This window comes from Leptonychotes weddellii, chromosome 2, assembly GCF_054177405.1.
Source record: "Leptonychotes weddellii isolate Sample4059 chromosome 2, ASM5417740v2, whole genome shotgun sequence".
NCBI classification, from domain to species: Eukaryota; Metazoa; Chordata; class Mammalia; order Carnivora; family Phocidae; genus Leptonychotes; species Leptonychotes weddellii.
In genome coordinates, this window is record NC_138370.1 from 100,701,066 (window position 1) to 100,715,803 (window position 14,738).

Consider the following 14,738-nt stretch of genomic DNA (forward strand, 5'->3'; position numbering starts at 1 on the left):
ATTTATTTGACAGAGACAGAGACAGCGAGAGCAGGAACACAAGCAGGGGGAGTGGGAGAGGGAGAAGCAGGCTTCCTGCTGAGCCGGGAGCCCGATGTGGGACTCGATCCCAGGACCCTGGGATCATGACCTGAGCCGAAGGCAGTTGCTTAACCAACTGAGCCACCCAGGTGCCCCAGAGAGATATTTTTAAAACCTAAATCAGGTTGTGCATTTCCTGACACTCTAGTGTTCTCTTCCTTAGTAAAAATCCAAATTCCTTTCCATTGTCTACAAGGCCCTAAATGGTCCAGTCCCTGCCTATCTTTTGCCCTCCTCTTTCCTGTTGCTCCATGTGTTCTAGCCACACTGGCCATCTTTCTTCTCTAGGAACATGCCAACACTCCTTTCCAGTTTCAGACCTTTGCATCGGCTATTGCTTCTGAAGGAACACTCAGTGCCCTCAGATTCCACACCTCTGACTCCCTCTTATTACTCAGCATCAACCCAGATGCCACCTTCTAAGAGAGAACTTACCTTGATACTCACACTAAAGGAACTCTCCCTTGAAATATATCTATTTTTCCCTATAACCCTATCACTCTCTGACATCATCCATTCTACTTATTTCTTTGTTTCTAACAAAGATTCATGAGAGCAGAACTTTGTTTTAATCACTGCTACAGTTGACACTTGAACAACTTGGGGGTTACGGGTGCTGATCCCCATGCAATCGAAAATCCATGTATAACTTTGACTCCCCCCAAACTTAACTACTAATAGCTTACTGTTGACCAGAAACCTTACCAATAACATAAATAGTGAACAATTATTTTGTATGTCATATGTATTATATATTGTATTCTTACAATAAAGTAAGCTAAGAGAAGAGAAAATGGTATTTAAAAATCAAAAGGAAGAGAAAATATGTTTACAGTACTGTACTGCATTTATTGGGAAAAAAAACCCCACATATAACTGGACCCATGCGGTTCAATGTTGTGTTGTTCATCACAAAATTGTATATCCACCTTGCCTGGGACAATGTCTGACCCATGACAGAATCACTAAAACTTTGTTAGACTTGGTTACCTTTCTAGCCCCTTATACTCTAAGATTCTATGATTCTAGGTCTCATTATTCTTAATTTCATCATGTCCAGAAACAAGTTCAGTGTGGCTTATTTCTTAGGTGAATGTTTATTTGCAGTTAAATATTGTATCTGCAGCATATTTTACCTACCATATGATGGCACAGTAAGTAGTTAAGTATGATCCTAGAGTCCCTCAGACTGTGAATCTCTAACTAGAGTCTGTCAAGCAGCATTGTGCTGGTTATTTAGACTTTTTATTTTAAATGTTTTTATATACAAATTGGGGATAATAACAGTGCCCCCTCATAGTGTGTTTAGTTGAGTGAGGAGATGTATGCATGGTATTTAACACAGTGCCTGACAAATGCTAGGCTCTCAATTAGCCATTAATAATAGTAGCAGTTTTAATGTTTTTACACAATTGTGCAACTGTCAAGTAGGTCCTTTTGTATGAGACTAAGTCAATACCAAGGTGAATTGAATAATGGCCAGAATCTAAGTATGCCTTTAAAGTTGTTTAGTCCAGAAAAAGAAATGTATACCATTTTTCAGTGCTGCCCTTTCTAACCTTACATGTTTATTTTGACAAATGATAAGCTTTCAGATTACTTCAAAGAGAGAGGGAAAAATGAGATTTGATGAAAGAATATTTCCATCTTTTAACCCTTGCATAACTCAGAAATTTTCTTTCTAAGAGGGCCTGGTGTAAATTTAGAATTTACAATGATGGTAAACAACTGTACTCATATTGTATATAGATTGTATGTTGTTTCACTCTTATGTGTTGTTTTATGATAGAATAAGTAAAAAAAATACATTGACATTCAATATAAAAGTGAAATAACTTTAAAATATCAATAACTAGGGGGCGCCTGGGTGGCTCAGTTGGTTAAGCAACTGCCTTCCGCTCAGGTCATCATCCTGGAGTCCCGGGATCGAGTCCCGCATCGGGCTCCCTGCTCAGAGAGGAGCCTGCTTCTCCCTCTGACCCTCCCCCCTCTCATGTACTCTCTCTCATTCTCGCTCTCTCAAATGAATAAATAAATCTTTAAAAAAAAATATCAATAACTAGGGGCGCCTGGGTGGCTCAGTCGTTAAGCGTCTGCCTTCAGCTCAGGTCATGATCCCAGGGTCCTGGGATCGAGTCCCACATCGGGCTCCCTGCTCGGCGGGAAGCCTGCTTCTCCCTCTCCCATTCCCCCTGCTTGTGTTCCTGCTCTCGCTCTCTCTCTCTGTCAAATAAATAAATAAAAAAATCTAAAAAAAAAAAAATAAATAAAATAAAATAAAAATCAATAACTATGTAATCAACATTATTTAGCAAGAGAAACGAACTCTACTTGTTCTTATCTGCATTTATAAGAGCATATAGAAGTCAATATGATAGACACATAATTATGCATATCTACTGTTACAATTCACCTTAAGTATTAATTCTTCTCCATTCATATGAATAATTCATAAGAATAATTAGAATTAGTAATTTTTTTAGAATTAGCTTCACTTTAAGTTTTTTTAAAGTATTTTTGAGAACTATCACATTTCTAAGGACTAAATACCCTTGATCTGTGCTTTTTGATCATGATTCAATGGGATTGTTTTTCTTTCAATTTTTCTTTTTATAGCATATAAAATAGCCAACCCACAGTTTGTATTTCATGACAGTCTCCAACTCTTGTCAAGGAATGACAAAATTACAGTCCTGTCAAAACATATTAGCAACTGTAGACAATCTTTGGGTACCTATAGTTTTCATACATATTCATATTCTAATATTACAAATATAATACTTGGTTGAAAGGTATATTGATCTGATCCTATTTAGAAAAGCTTTCTCTTCTTAGCAATAAGTGATTATTCAGTTTTTCTGTACATTGTATTTCTTTATCATGGTGAGTATGATTTCCTTAACAAGGTAAATTTTCTCTGACTTTCAAGAAAAGTAAGTTGGAAAACAAACCAAATTATTTTCAATAGGAACTCAAGGAAACATGCTTGCAGGAATTCCATGTGCCCTGTTAGTTAAAAGAAAATGATGTGTGGATTGATTGTCTAACTAAGCTCCTAATTTCTCTGCACATATTTATCATCAATCTATAAACTTAGCTACTCATTTGCACATCTGGGTATACATAGTGGTTATTGTTACCAAATCAGGTATTTCACTAAACATACTCATTTAGCACAAAGCAAATATAGTGTGTCTGCCTCTTTCATTCAGTTCTCAGCAACTAAAGCTAAGTCAAGTATACATTTTCCAAAATTTAATGAAATCACCATCAAAATAGAATGTCAAGGTGCCAGCTGTCTCTTCTTCAGCTTTCTGGGGCTTTATTTATTGATTAAGTGGCTTGCATCTCTACAAGGTCACCATTCCCTTTTCTAAAACCTTGACCACAGACCATTCAATTGCGTGGCTGTTAAATTTTCAGCAGGCAGTGGGTATTTTAATATAATCTACCAAAAGTCCAATTTTCTGACACATGCCACAGTATATCAGTAAATAGGTACCCCTCCCAGAACTCACTCTAGGAGAAGCAATTGTTCTCATGCTTGGAGAGTCCTAACAACATGTGGAAAATGTGACAGGGAGAGCAGAGTATGCCTACATATCAGTTATTTAAGCCTTGACTAAGCAGGAGTTTTATTGTGAAGATACTCATGAACCATGCTTTATATACAAAATAGTACCAGTAACCCACCCTAAAAATAAGCTCCAGAGAATGATTTTTCCTAGTAGATGATATCGCATATAGGATGATCCAACTGCATCTGGAAGTTTTCCATGTATTGAGGGAGTTTGGCAGTGACACCTACCATTCAATAGACTGGAAGCTCTTTATTTATTTATTTATTTATTTGAGACAGAGAGAATGAGAGACAGAGAGCATGAGAGGGAGGAGGGTCAGAGGGAGAAGCAGACTCCCTGCCGAGCAGGGAGCCCGATGCGGGACTCGATCCCGGGACTCCAGGATCATGACCTGAGCCGAAGGCAGTCGCTTAACCAACTGAGCCACCCAGGCGCCCTAGACTGGAAGCTCTTGATGGTATGACTGCTAGAAGGGTGTTTCTCTCTTCCTCTTGGCTCCATAGGCATTGCTTTTTTGTCCAAGTCCAGTGATGGGTATTAAGAAGGACATGTATTGCATGGAGCACTGGGTGTTATATGCAAACAATGAATCATGGAACACTACATCAAAAATTAATGAGGTACTGTATGGTGACTAACATAACATAAAAATAAATAAATAAATATTCCCTTTGGAGTATCTTTATTTTAACACTGGCAAGCATTTAGGATATACTTAACTGGGGTTACAGGTTTAGGGATAAGGAATTGAAGTATTCTGTGAGTTGATGAGATGGGCCCAAAGGGGTATATATATTCTGATTCCTTGTACTAAGGAAGAAGTATGCAATGGATACTGGCATTTCTTCTAACCATAGGATCTCAGTAATGTCACCTCAACTTCTCAAGTCAGGTAATAAAAGATGTGGGACTGGAAGAGAATAGAGAGAACCCAGAGAGAGAAACAAAAGATATAATGATATATATTGATATATATAATGGATAGTAGATAGAGGTGGAATGATGACAATATCATCCATGATGAATAATATTAAAGTGGTTTTTTTTTTCACTATTTGATAAAGCAATTGTTATTTTCTACTGAATTTCAGTGAAGAAATGCAGCCTAGAATGATGAAGCAAGGTAAGGCAACTGGTCATAGTTAACATGTTCCAAACTGGGTGAATAGACACAGATGGCATCAGACACCACTGGCATGTTGAATAATATTTGGGACATCTGTGTGATTAATCATGACTCTTTTTTCCACTGATGTATTATGTACAAATAAGACCTATTTTATTTCTAAAAGAAGGCTATCCAAATGGAGATTACAATTATCTATAGACAGTCACATAGAATGTCTGATGCACAACAGAAGAAAAGTAATGGTACATTTAACTATTGTAAATCTGTGAGTAGATGTGTAAGCATAAGGTTTGACACCTTGGAAACACAGTAACAGATCACGTAGAAGTGGCATAGTCATATATAGAGGTGGGGTAATTGGAATGACATATCACACCCACATTACTAAAAAGCTGGGTAGCAAGCCATACTAACCACTGTGGGCAGCAGCTGATTTACAAAAGACATACATATAATGGTAAGGGAAACACAGGTCCCCACATATGTTCTATGTTGGAGGATAATGTCCAAGATCCAAATCTGAGCTCCATGATGCTAACCAATCCTTTTCCAGGGTTTCTGGTGCCTGGATCATCACAATATCTCTTTGTGATAGAAGTTTCTGGAATATTTTTGCCTGTCATTTGAGCATATTGATACACATACCCAAAAAAGGGCCCTTTTAGTGATTATCATCAGCAATTAGAATCACCATATATTCATAGAGTACAATTCTGAACATTTTGTTAAGTTGTTTGAATAGATCTGGCACAGCCATATATATATATATATATATCTTGGTACAGGACTGGGTGTTTGGGAGGTGGAAGGGTGGGGAGCATGGGTAGGGTGTCAATGTGAGAGTTCTGGATTAGGCTAGAACTAAAGTGATTAGCAAGAACACAAATAAGGAAAGAGAATTGATATATATTGGGTCTATGTTATGTACTAGACACTTGTTCATGTGCTTTATATATTATATACCATTAAATAGTAAAGTCATCTTAACCCTTTATTACTTAACCCTTTAACGCTATTCATAAAACTCCTCTCAAGTATCACCTGATAATGTTTTCTTTTCCCTTTAAACTATGCTGAAAGTCCCTGGGCTTTTTGGGCTACAAAAAAAAAAAAAAATGATTTTAATGACCATCATCATCAATTAGCCCTTATCAGATATTCACAGAGTACAATTCTGAACATTCTGTTAAATTGGTTGAATAGATCTGGTCCTGCCTTACAGGCAGTTTTAAAATACATTTTAGGGGCGCCTGGGTGGCTCAGTTGGTTAAGCGACTGCCTTCGGCTCAGGTCATAATCCTGGAGTCCCAGGATCGAGTCCTGCATCAGGCTCCCTGCTCGGAAGGGAGTCTGCTTCTCCCTCTGACCCTCCCCCCTCTCCTGCTCTCTCTCAAATAAATAAATAAATAAAATCTTTAAAAAAAAATAAAATACATTTTAATTCTGTGACTTCACTGAATTCATGTGTCAGTTCTAGTAATTTTTTGGTGGAGTTTTTCAGGTTTTCTACATAGAGTACCATGTTGTCGGCAAATAGTGAAAGTTTGACTCCTTTCTTGCTGATTTGGATGCCTTTTATTTCTTTTTGTTGTCTGATTCCTGAGGTTAGGACTTCCAATACTACGTTAAATAACTGTGATGAGCGTGGTCATCCCTGCCGTGTTCCTGACCATAGAGGAAAAGCTCTCAGTTTTTCCTCATTGAGGAGGATATTTATTAGCTGTGGGTTTTTCATCTATGGCTTTTATGATACTGGGGTATGGTCCCTTTTTTCCTACTTTGTTGAGGGTTTTTATCAAGAATGGATGCTATATTTTGTCAAATGCTTTTTCTGCATCTATTGAGAGGATCATATGGTTTTTATCCTTTATTAATGTGGTGTATCACATTGATAGATTTGTAAATATTGAGCCACACTTGCAACTCAGTAATAAATCCCACTTGATCATGGTGAATGATTCTTTTAATGTATTGTTGGATTAGATTTATAAAATCAACGTACAGAAATCTATTGTATTTCTATACACCAATAATGACACAGCAGAAAGAGAAATCAAGGAATTAATCCTGTTTACAATCACATGAAAAACCATGAGAAACCTAGGAATAAATCTAACCAAAGAGGTGAAAGATCTATACTCTGAAAACTATAGAACACTTATGAAAGAAACTAAATAAGACACAAAGAAATGGAAAAACATTCCATGCTCATGGATTGGAAGAAAAAATATTGTTAAAATGTCTATTCTATTCAAGACAATCTACACATTCAGTGCAATCCCTATCAAAATACCAACAGCATTTTTTCACAGAGCTAGAACAAATAATCCTAAAATCTGTATGGAAGCAGAAAAGACCAAGACCAAAGTAATGTTGAAAAATAAAAGCAAAGTGGGAGGTATCACAATCCCAGACTTCAAGCTGTATTACAAAGTTATAATCATCAAGACAGTATGGTACTGGCATAAAAACAGACATATAGATCAATGGAACAGAACAGAGAACCCAGAAATGGACCCACAACTAAATGGTCAACTTATCTTCAACAAAGCAGGAAAGAATATCCAATGGAAAAAAATCTCTTCAACAAATGGTGTTGGGAAAACTGGACAGCCACATGCAAAGGAATGAAACTGGACCACTTTCTTATGCCATACACAAAAATAAATTCAAAATGGATGAAAGACCTAACTGTGAAACAGGAAACCATCAAAATACTAGAGGAGAACACAGACAGTAATTCTGTGACATGGACCATAGCAACTTCTTACTAGATACATCTCCGGAGGCAAGGGAAACAGAAGCAAAAATGAACTATTGGGACTTCATCAAGATAAAAAGCTTCTGCACAGTGAAAGAAACAATCAACAAAACTAAAAGGCAACCTTCAGAATGGAAGAGGGTGTTTGCAAATGACATATCTCATAAAGGGTTAGTATCAAAAATATATAAAGAACTTATCAAACTCAACACCCAAAAAACAAATAGCCAGTTAAAAATGACAGAATATATGAATAGACATTTAAAAAAAAATACAGATGCCTAACAGACAATTAAAGATGCTCAACATCACTCATCATCAGGGAAATACAAATCAAAACTACAATATCCCCTACACCTGTCAGAATGGCTAAAATCAATAACAGAGGAAACAACAGATGTTGGTGAGGATGAGAAAAAGGAGAACCCTCTTGTATTGTTGGTAGGAATGTAAACTGGTGCAACCATTCTGGAAAATAGTATGGAAGTTCCTCAAAAAGTTAAAAATAGAATTATCCTATGATCCAGCAATGGTACTACTAGGTATTTATCCAAAGGATACAAAAATATTGATTTGAAGGGATACATGTACCCCCAATGTTTATGGCAGCATTATCAACAATAGCCAAATTGTAGAAAGAGCCCAACTATCCATCAACTGATGAATGGATAAAGATGATTTGGTATATATAATGGAATATTACTCAGCCATCAAAAGAATGAAATCTTGCCATTTGCAACAATGTGGACAGAGCTTGAGAGTATTATGCTAAGTGAAATAAGTCAGTCAGAGAAAGACAAACACCATATGATTTCACTCTTATGTGGAATTTAAGAAACAAAACAAATGAACATAGGGGGAAAAAAGAGAGAGAGAGGCAAACCAAGAAATAGACTCTTAACTGCAGAGAACAAACTGAGGGTTGCTGAAGCATAGGTCAGTAAGGGGATGGGTTAAGTAGGTGATAGGTATTAGGGAGTGCACTGGTTGTGAGGAGCACTGGGTGTTGTATATAATTGATGAATCACTAAATTCTACACCTGAAATTAATATTATACTGTATGTTAACTAACTGGAATTTAAATAAAAATGGGAAACTGCATACATAAATTTTAATTCTATGTTTGAATAAGAAAGTAATATATAAAAATAGTGTATGATATGATAATAAAAGTAATAAAGCACTACAAAAAGTGAAAAATATTGAAAGGCATAAAGAAGAAAGTAAAAGTCAGAAACCTCTCAAATTTGAACATCACATGTAATATCTGACCAAATTTGACCAATATGTATGTATTAGTGCCTTTCTTTTTATCTTCAGATATACATGCATATTTTAGCATAGTTCAGAATATACTGAACTATATTCTATTTTTTACTACTATATTCTATTTTTCACTACAATATTGTGCTATATTCTATTTTTCACTACTCTTTTTTTTTTCTTTTGAGAGCAAGAGAGAGAGGCAGGGGAGGGGCAGAAGGAGAAGGAGAGAGAGAATCTTAAGCAGGCTCCATGCCCAGAGCAGAGCCTGATGAGGGGCTCAATCTCATGAGATCCCACCCCCTGAGATCATGACCTGAGCTGAAATCAAGAGTCCAATGCTTAACAGACTGAGCCACCCAGGCACCACACTACTACCTTCCCTTTCAAACCATTTCTTATGTCATTAAGAACATCACAATTTTAATGTTTCTATGTTAAATCCAATTATTTTTATGTACTATAATTTATTTAACTTTTCACTGAGTACTTTTTTCTAATACTTTATTGCTTCAAATAATACTGTAGTGAATATCTTTCTTCCTTTATTAATTTGTTTATTCAACATATTTTTATCAAATGCCTTTTTTGTGTCATCCTCCCTATGCCAGGCACTGGGCTGGGCTTTGGAGGTACCAAAGTGAGTAAATGAAGACGATAGTTTATAAAAACAACTGAAAAAATAAATTGTATATGAAAGAGAAATGCTAATATAATTTTAACATAAATCTATGCTTATATTTCTGACCATTTTTGACATATATTATAGAGAAAGGATTATTGTGTCAGTGTGAATAAACATTTTGAAGGCTCTAGATATGTACGGCCTAACTGCTTTCCAGAATGATTCTATCAATTTACAAATACATTGGTAGTGTGTTATATTACATTACTCACTCAACCACTATAAGCATATTATTAACATTTGATAAATATTTGATAAGTAAAAATGTTTCATTATTGACTTATATCTTATTTCCTTATTAGTGAAGTTAAACATATTTTCTTTTTTTTTAAAGATTTTATTTATTTATTTGAGACAGAGAGAATGAGATAGAGAGAGCATGAGAGGGAGGAGGGTCAGAGGGAGAAGCAGACTCCCTGCCGAGCAGGGAGCCCGATGCGGGACTCGATCCCGGGACTCCAGGATCATGACCTGAGCCGAAGGCAGTTGCTTAACCAACTGAGCCACCCAGGCGCCCGAAGTTAAACATATTTTCGTATGCTGGTCAGCTTTTTCTACATCTTCTCTTATGAACTGTTAGTCCATTATCTTTCCATATTATCCCATTGGAGCATTAGTGCCTTTCTTATCAATTTGTATGTTCTTTTTATACAGTAAAGTTATTTACCTTTTTTGTGATGTAATTTTATTAAATATTTAGTCTCAATTTGTATTCCCTTCAATTTTGCTTATATTTTTGATATACATTAAGTATAAAATATTAAATGCTTATGTTGATATTTTGTGATTTATTTCCACATAGAATTATATATTTTTTCACAAACATAAAGTTGAAGGATGTATTTAAGTGTTTCTCATTCATACACAATTTACTTTTTCATTTGTAGAAACAGTTTCTCATCTAGGTCACTGTAAGCTACAAGAGGGATTATTGGCTGGTACTGGAATGGATCAAGGTAGAGAAGATCAAAGGGAGCTCTGGCAAGCCACTGGTTCTAGCATCTCCCTCTGGTAGAATCTCTATTATTTCTGTGTATACATTCCGCCTTATAACTTGGCCTTGTCATGATTGTACATGGCCCTGACTGACTTTATCTCTATATATACATATTTTATATATCCAATCCTCTTATTAACTGAGTGAGGCTCTCTGTGTTTCCCTCTTCAGATTCCAAAGGGCATGACCCAGTTCATCTTTATATACCAGATCTCAACATAGATTATTGGTCTGTATATGGACTGGCTGTTCTTGAGTTAATAAAACCTGGTAAACTCCAGAGGGTAACAATTAGCACAAAATGCTCCTCAAACTACCAAACATAACACTTAAATGCGCAGTAAGTAATGTCAAGAGAAAAACCTTGAAGAGCAAGTTTGGTAGATATTTGGAGGTGATTAATGCTAGCTAAGTTAAAAACAACCTCCAACTCTCAGTAACGTAGCAAAATTCTTCATTTATAGATCATATCACAGTTTGGATATTTGATGTGTGGCCTTTTGCACGATTATTAAAGGATCCTGGCTCTTTCTATCTGTGGCACTGCTGTTTTCTAGGCCTTCTTAAAATCTACCCATAGGTTTCTTTGCTTTTAGCTGTCAACAAGCAAAGAGTGAGAGGGACTCAGTAGGACAGTCAGATTTTTACACTATATTATTTTGTACTCAGATGTCAGTCACCTTTTTATAGATTTGTTAATTTTACATAAGAAAACTAACAATGAACAATATTTCTTTTATCTCCCAGCTTCATTGATGGTTTATTCCTCAAGGTATATTTTCCCCCCTTCTCCTTTCCTCTTATCTTTCGTTCACACTCCTAGACAGAGTAAAGTTTTTTCTTGTTTCTACTTTCTATTCTGCCTTTATGAATTTTTTTCTTAAGGTTTCTTTTTTAAAAAATATTTTATTTATTTATTTGAGAGAGAGAGAGAGCACAAGCAGGTGGAGGGGCAGAGGGAGAGGGAGAAGAAGATTCCCCCACTGAGCAGAGAGCCTGATGTGGGGCTTGATCCCAGGACCCTGGGACCATGACCTGAGCTGAAGGCAGATGCTTAACCAACCCAGGTGCCCCTCTTAAGGTTTCTAATAGACTCCTTAGTAGCTTTTCCTTGAGCTGTGTATCTGCTCCAGTACTGCTGTGACTTGACTATTAGTTATACTTACTCAATAATTCAGAATATATTAAATTATATAAATAAATAAATTAAGTTAATTAGTGTTAACTAGATGACCTACACATATTCTCTCAAACAGAGAAAAGTAATACTCTTGTTTTGAATACAGAAGTAATTTTGACCACATTCAGTTGTGTCATGCTATGCCAAGTTAACAAAGTAAGCAAACTAAAATTTTGCTAACTTGAAATGATTTTGATTTTTTTATAATGTTTTGTTTTCTGGCTAATTGACCAATATTCAAATTCCTTGAGTTTCCTAGATTCAATGGTTTGGGGCCTGAAGGTAATCTTTTTTTTTTTTTAAATGCTTAACATAATCCTTTTCTTCAAATGGATAGCATAGAAAGAGTATCTTGCATCTCTTTTCTTTCAGATATAACCATTCCCTTGTCAGAAAAGCAGAATAATAAAGTTGATTCTGCATTATGTTGTTTAGAAACCCATTTATCAATAAATAGCATTCCTTAAGTTGTCTTCATTTTGTCATAATAAACCATCAACAATTCCAAAGAATGCTGCAATTAAAATATCTTTAAAGAGTCATGGTTGTTATGGATACTGCTACGTACTCTACAATGTGGAACAGTGCATTATTCTAAGATCTAAAATTCTCAACCCTTAACCCTATTAAGACCCTATGAGGGAAAATATTATGAAATTTGCATTTCAATCTGAGTTCCACAATTCTGAATAATATCATCAGATAAAGTTCTTTTTTTTTTTTTAAGATTTTATTTATTTGCGAGAGAGAGAATGAGAGACAGAGAGCATGAGAGGGAGGAGGGTCAGAGGGAGAAGCAGATTCCCTGCTGAGAAGGAAGCCCGATGCGGGACTCGATCCCGGGACTCCAGGATCATGACCTGAGCCGAAGGCAGTCGCTTAGCCAACTGAGCCACCCAGGCGCCCATCATCAGATAAAGTTCTAATGGAGTCATTTTGAATTGAATTTTTAGTAAAAGAGCTTATCAGTATACAATTTACAAAGTTTTGTGATAAGAATAAATAAGTTTACTGGCTTATCCACTCTTATGTTGAAAATAATTAACGTAACCATTTTTACAATTGATCTGCACTAACTGAATACCTACCAAAATACAAGGCATTGTTTATTTTGCCTGTAAGAAGATAATAGGCAATAAAACACTCAAGCCCACTATATTTATTTATATAATGTGTATAAAGAAGTATGGACAGCCATATGATGGAATGCTAATTAACCATTAAATGATTTTACAGATTGATATTTGCTAATGTGGGAAATATACACCATATGTTTTTAAGTGAAAAACAAGCAAGCTGAAATTAATAGGCAAAACATAATTTTTTAAAAAATATATGATTTAAAGATATTCTGGAAGTATATATATCAAATGTTTATAATAATTATCTCTGGGTGATGGTATTATAGGCAATTATTTCTTTGTGGTTTTCTGCCTTTTCATGACTTCTGTTTTAAGCATGTCACATATCTGTAACAAGAGGAAATGATAAATGTAATTAGAAAACATAATCTAGTCTCAGAAATGGCATGAATATAAATAAGTATAATACTTTAAAGAGCTGCAGATCTATTCATTTGTTTATTCAGCAATATCATTTAATATTTACTCTGTCAGAGTCAGGGCTAAGTACTGAGGATGCAGTCTTTACACTCAAGATGCCTTGTAGCAAAGTGGTAGGGCAATTCAAGAGAAATCACAGATTGGGGTGATATCCCAGGCACCAGGTTCTTATGATACCAGAGAACCTTGAGGGTCATTATTCACATAAAAAAACCTCATCTCCTTATATATGACATCAAAGAAGCATCCTGAAAACCATCAGAGCTGCAGAAAAAGACCCAAATTGAGAATTTTTTTTGAGTGTAGTTGACACACAATGGTACATTATTTTCAGGTGTACAACAGTGATTCAGCTTCTCTATATGTTGTTATAATCACTCCAAGGGTAGCTACCATCCACCACCATACATTGCTGTTACAATGTCATTGACTATATTTTCTATGCTGTGACTTTTATTCTCGTGAATTATTCATTCCATACTGGAAGCCCGTATCCCACTCCCCTTCATCTATTTTGCCAATGTGCCCACCGTCCTTCCTTCTGGCAACCATCAGTTTGTTCTCTGTATTTATGGATATGATTCTGCTTTTTGTTTTTTTATTCATTTGTTTATTAGATTCCACATATGAGTAAAATCACATGGTATTTGTATCTCTCAGTGTGACTTAGTATAATATGTTCTAGGTCCATCCAAGTTGTTGCAAATGGCAAAAAATCTCATTCTTGTTTATGGTTGCATAATATTCTACTGTGTGTGTGTGTGTGTGTGTGTGTGTGTGCATGCCACATCTTTATCCATTTCTCTATTGATGGACATTTGAGTTGCTTCCAAATCTTGACTATAATAAATAATGTTGAACAAAACATGAGGTGCATATATCTTTTTGAATTCGTGTTTTTGTTTTCTTTGAGTAAATACCCAGTGGTGGAATTATTTGATCAGTAGTATTTCTATTTTTAATTTTTTGAGGGACCTCCACACTGTTTATCGCGGTGGCCGTACCGGTTTACATTATCACCAATAGTGCATGAGAGTTCATTTCCCCCCACATCCTTGCCAACACTTGTCATTTTCTTGTCTTTTTCTTGTTGTTGTTGTTTTTAATTTTTTATTGTTATGTTAATCACCATACATTACATCATTACTTTTTGATGTAGTGTTCCATGATTCATTGATTGTGCATAACAACCAGAGCTCCATGCAGAATGTGCCCTCCTCAATACCCATCACCAGGCTAACCCATCCTCCCACCCCCCCTCCCCTCTAGAACCCTCAGTTTGTTTTTCAGAGTCCATCATCTCTCATGGTTCGTCTCCCCCTCTGATTTCCCCCCTTCATTCTTCCCCTCCTGTTATCTTCTTCTTCTTCTTCTTTTTTTTTTCTTAACACATATTGCATTATTTGTTTCAGAGGTACAGGTCTGTGATTCAACTGCCTTGCACAATTCACAGAGCTCACCATAGCACATACCCTCCCCAATGTCTATCACGCAGCCA